This window comes from Schistocerca gregaria, chromosome 4 (genome assembly GCF_023897955.1).
Source record: "Schistocerca gregaria isolate iqSchGreg1 chromosome 4, iqSchGreg1.2, whole genome shotgun sequence".
Classification (NCBI taxonomy): domain Eukaryota; kingdom Metazoa; phylum Arthropoda; class Insecta; order Orthoptera; family Acrididae; genus Schistocerca; species Schistocerca gregaria.
The window spans coordinates 572021618-572027617 of NC_064923.1; positions in this window are offsets into that span (position 1 = coordinate 572021618).

Consider the following 6000-nt stretch of genomic DNA (forward strand, 5'->3'; position numbering starts at 1 on the left):
GCAGTAGCGCGCAGCAGACAGGACCGTCACCCTTCCAAGTGCAAGCCAAGCCCGACAGCGCTGAACCTCGGTGATCTGACGGGAACCGGTGTTACCACTTCGGCCAAGACCGTTGAGACTCCACAACTGTCAGCTTTGTTATCGCAACGGGTGTTTCAAAATGAATATCCGGGTTTTAAGGTTTTGTAGCATTTATTACATTCAACTTATAATTATAAATAATGGATCAAACGAAAGAGCAACTCAAACAGTGGTGTTTGTATACCTGTGCACATGCGCATGTACCGTTTCCTCTGTTCCTTTAGAAAGCACTAGCTGTAAAGATGGCGACTAGTGGAAACAATTTTTTGTGTTTTACAATCTGCAACGTGCCTTCCAGGTTGAGTTCCATTGTAATCCTCTAAGTGATAGTAGCATCTGCGGATGGTGTCATCAGTTTGAAGACATCGGCTGTCTTTGCAAAGGAAAGAGTACGGGAGTAACTCAAGAATGTGTTGAACGAGTGAGAGGCTTTCACGCGTGTGCCCCAAGAAATCAGTTCGGCAGGCTACTCGTGAATTAGCATTTCCAGTCATGACTATGTGGAGACTTTTAGGGAGAATCTTACAACTACGTTCTTATCGTCTGCAGCTGTTACAAACTCTAACGTCTACAGACCACAGTAAACGTGCCTAACACGCAAAAGAAATGCTACTGCAGAGGGATGAAGATTTCCTGGACCGTGTTGCCTTCAGTGAAGAATCGACATTTCACATAAGTGCAAATGTGAACGCACACAATATGAGCACCCGGGATCAGCAAATCCCCACGGGATGGTACAGATACAACGAGAATTTTTTTGTGTGTGTGTAAAGTTGACGGGCTTTTCTTTATCAGTGAAGCAACTGTAACTGGTTTCAAATAACTTTCGGGAATTTAACCAGGTAACACTTTCAGCGACCGCCAATATTTCGGTGGAGAACACCCCGCCATTTTCAAGGCAAACTGCAACGGACAGGTGACGTACATGCAAATTTAAAACCTCGTTTCTCGGACTGAAGCAGGAAAGATAACACACACACTAAACACTAGTGCCTCCAAAGATGACCGGAGTCAGAGATATCGATAGTGAGACTACGAACTCGAAGGTGAGGTAGCATTGACTCTGTCCCTCTGTTTTTGACAAAGGAGAGAGCCGGATTCCAAACAGATTTTAAACAAAAACTTCCTCCATCCCTGTTAACGAGGTTGCTCGCTAATTTAATCTCAACTGCCTCCTTAATAACGCTGTCCCCATAGCTAGACGTGCATGCCAATATCTCACTGTTATTATGTAACATGGAGTGACCAGTATAAAAGCAATGTTCGGCAACAGCAAATCTACCGCTTCTGTAGTCGTGTGTGCCGTTTATGCTCATTACATCGGTCCTCCACGGTCCTGATAGTTTGACCAATAATTGCCATGCTGCAACTACAAGGAATGCGATATACAACCGCAGACCAAGATCACTCTTAACAGAACTCAAAAGACCTGTAATTTTAGATTGAGCTCGGAAAACACATTTCATATCGTATTTCCGTAAAATACGACCGATCTTGTTGGAAGTGTTTCCTACGTAAGGCAAAAAGGCAGTAGACTCAGGATTTTCATCAATCACCCGAAGTACAGTTGGTCGATTGGGACAGTGTTATTATGGAGGCAGTTGAGATTCAATTAGAGAGCAACCTTGTTAACAGGGATGGAGGTTTTTGTTTAAACTCTGTTTGGAATCCGGCTCTCTCCCTTGTCAAAAAACAGAGTCAATGCTACCTCACCAGCGAGCTCGTAGTCTCACTATCGATATCTCTGACTTTGGTCATCTTTGGTGGCACTAGTGTTCAGTGTGTGTGTTATCTTTCCTGCGTCGGTCCGAGAACCGAGGTTTTAAACTTGTATGTACGTCGCCTCTCCGTTGCAGTTTGCTTTGAAAATGGCGGGGTGTTCTCCCGCCGAAATATCGGCGGTCGTTGAAAGTGTTACCTGGCTGAATTCACGGAAGAGATAGAGAAGATCCAACGGAGAGCAGCGCGCTTCGTTCTAGGATCATTAAGTAATCGCGAAAGCGTTACAGAGATGATAGATAAACTCCAGTGGAAGACTCTGCAGGAGAGACGCTCAGTAGCTCGGTACGGACTTTTGTTAAAGCTCCGAGAACATACCTTCACCGAAGAGTCAAGCAGTATATTGCTCCCTCCTACGTATATCTCGCGAAGAGACCATGAGGATAAAATCAGAGAGATTAGAGCCCACACAGAAACATACCGACAATCCTTCTTTCCACGTACAATACGAGACTGGAATAGAAGGGAGAACCGATAGAGGTACTCAGGGTACCCTCCGCCACACACCGTCAGGTGGCTTGCGGAGTATGGATGTAGATGTAGATGTAAAAGTTATTTGAAAGTTGTATACGCCAGGAGAAACTCAGGTCGCGAACTGTAACTGGTGTTTCTTGTCTTGGTGCGTTAACACTGTGGCTCTTTCCTCACTCGGAAGAAGATGGACCGCAGAACTATCTGGCAGCAAGATGAAGCACGCCCTCGCTGGCATAGCTCAGTTAGCCATTGGTTAAACGACGTTGTACCCGACCTTTGGATTGGCCGCAAGGGGCTGGATGTCAGAGCTTGTTTCGCATGGCCTCCATGTTCAACCGATTTTTCCTTTGGAATCCATAAAAGGTCGTGTGTGTGTTCCTCCGTTACCAGCTGATCTACGCGACTTAAAAAACAGGACTGAAGGAGAAGAACTCGCCTATCGACTCGATGCGTGCCGTGTGACGAAAGGTGTTTAGGATCCGGTACTTGTAAGAAAAAACGTTTTTAGTTTCTCTTTCATTTGAGGTATTATTTGTAATTGTGAGTTGAATGTAATAAGTGCTTGAAAGTCTTAAAACTTTGGTATTCATTTTTTGCAGACATTTGGACCAATAGGAGATTGTAATCATTGAGATTTTACATTGATGTTAGTGCATTACAATGGTAACCTCAAATTTGAAACGGATTACGTGAAGTATCGGACTATGAAATCAAATAGCTTTCAGTGAGATAATTGAAATGTAGAACAAAATATTTACTTATATACTACTTGACAAAAAAGTGAAGCACTCAGAGCAGGAGGACTAAACAAAAATGAAACTTTGTATATAAATTGAAGATGTGTAGGAGGAAAAAGTAAATGAAAGGGGTCACCGCTGTCAGCTGCGGCGGGACGGTAGGCGGAATCAGCGGCGACCAGTAAAAATCTGTACCAGACCGGGATTCAAACGCGGGGCCTCCTGGTGACGAAGCACGAGCGGTAACCACTGTGCTATCCGCAACACGGTGCTATCGCAACTGTGCGGACTATCTCTGCACGCCTGACACTCATCCACATACTCATCGAGCGTCACCTATCCGCTTCCTCCATGTTCGCTACTCTTAGATTCCCACATGAGGTCGAACGTATCTGTGCATCCGCAGAGGGGTAGGTGGATCCATTGCTCAGCTAGACTAATTATATAAATGTGTGGTGTCTGTTCTTTCGGACATAAATGTTCAAATGTGTGTGAAATCTTATGGGACTGAACTGCTAAGGTCATCAGTCCCTAAGCTTACACACTGCTTAACCTAAATTATCCTAAGGACAAACACACACACCCATGCTCGAGGGAGGACTCGAACTTCCGCCGGGACCAGCCGCACAGTCCATTTTCGGACATATTTTCCGTCAGAGAGCACTAGCTGCAAAGATGGCAGCTAGTGGAAAGAATTTTTCTGTGTTTTACATTTTGCAGTCACTGTGGCTGTTGGTTCAGGGCAACGTGCGTTTCAGGTTGAGTTCTATTCTACTCCTCCAAGTGATAAAAGCATCCGTGGATGGTGTCATGAGTTTGAAAACATCGGCTGCATTTACAAAGGGAAGAGCACAGGACGACCAAGAGTGACTGAAGAACGTGTTGAACGAGTGAGAGAGTCCTTGACGAGTAGCCCCAAGAAATCTGGTCGGAAGGCTACTCGTGAATTAGTATTTCGGACATGTCCGAAAGACAGGCACCGCGCAGAATCCATAACTGTGATACATTATATGTAAATTCAAAGTGAACAGGGGGAGAAAGGAAAGGAAAAAGAAGGGATAACTGCTGTCAGCTTGTAACCTCCCAACAGAAAAAAATATCTATAATATTCACATTTAGTTAACCTCCCAACAGGAATTTCCCGATAAAAAAATTCTTTCCACTAATAACATTTCAAGTTTTAATCTGACCTTCCATTAAAGACTGACAGCATATCCAGATTAATAAGTATTGACGTCAGCAGCACTTCGTCATGGCCCTATGAAATCATCCTGAATAAACTGAAAAATTCTTACTGCAAAATGATGTCGTCGGTTAACACTATGTAAATATCTGCTCCTATAAGAAATTTTTGGTACAGCCCGGTGTAATGCTGGCCACTAGATTTTGATTTGTAGGAAAACAACTGAATTTCTTTTGCTTAATCAACGTCATTATGCACAGGAAAAATTCGTAAATCTTTAAACTCAGATAAACGACTGGCTAAAGTTTTCTTCAGAACAAAAGTTATTATTGAAACATTACAATTGTGGTTGAATCAGTTATGGCAATTAACATATGCGCGCGGCAACAAAGAACAATATATATATATATATATATATATATATATATATATATATATATATATATATATATATATCGCTCAGGCACTGGCATCGTTCTGCTCGACCGGCCCAACACAAGTCAACCCCCAACACAAGTCAACCGCTGGACTGCCCTATCCGAACTCCAGAACTCAGGTGCCCTGTGCGAGCTACAAAACACGACTGCTCTCTGCAAGCTTCTAAACTCGACTTACCGCCAACACTGCTCTGACCTGCGATTCTATTGTAGTATAGATATTCCATATCGCAGGCAACGCGTGAGCGATTCATCGAAATTACATCTGCTCAAGTGCGCTAGCAAATAGTAATGAATCCCCTACAAGCTGCACTGGGACGTTACGCGGAATCAGTGGCGACGAGTGAAAATATGTACCGGACCGGGATTCGAACTCGGGCTCTCCTGCTTAGTAGGCAGGTCCGTTAACCACTGCGACGTATCTGAAAGAACAGATATATCGTATTCATACAAGAAACGAAATTTCACGGGTTGGTATGGTATGTGACGTTATTTAACTGATTACATATTTGCAGAGGGCTTGCCGGCCGCTGTGGACGAGCGGTTCTAGGCGCTTCAGTCCGGAACCGCGCTGCTGCTACGGTCGCACGTTCGAATCCTGCCTCAGGCGTGGATGTGTGTGATGTCCTTAGGTTAGTTAGGGTTAATTAGTTTAACTGTAGGGGGCTGATGAAAAAATGGTTCAAATGGCTCTGAGCACTATGGGATTTAGCTTATGAGGTCATCAGTCCCCTAGAATTTAGAACTACTTAAACCTAACGAACCTAAGGACAGCACACACATCCATGGCCGAAGCAGGATTCGAACCTGCGACCATAGCGGTCGCGCAGTTCCAGACTGTAGCGTCTAGAACCGCTGGGCCACCCCAGCCGGCGGGACTGATGACGTCAGATGTTAAGTTCCATAGTGCTTAGAGCAATTTGAACCATTTTTTGCAGAGGGCTTGGTTGTACGAGCCCACTTACCAGTATGAAATTGCACCCTGTCTAGCCTGAATGCATACACTGATTCGGTTCGGAACGGTGTCATAAAGCCGGTGTACCCTGTCCTGAGGGAAGCTGGCTTATACTTGTTGTAATCGGTGCATGACATCCTGTATACTGGTACTGTAGTGGAGTTGACATCCAAACTGATCTCACACATGTTCTATTGGGAACAGAGATGAGGATCTTGCTGGCCATGGCAGAACCTGAATATCACACACATAGTTCATACAGCCATGAGCCATGTGTGGACGATCATTCTCCTGTTAAAAATGGCGCCGCGATAGTGTCGCGTTGGAAGTAATGAGTAAGTAAGCAGGATGTTC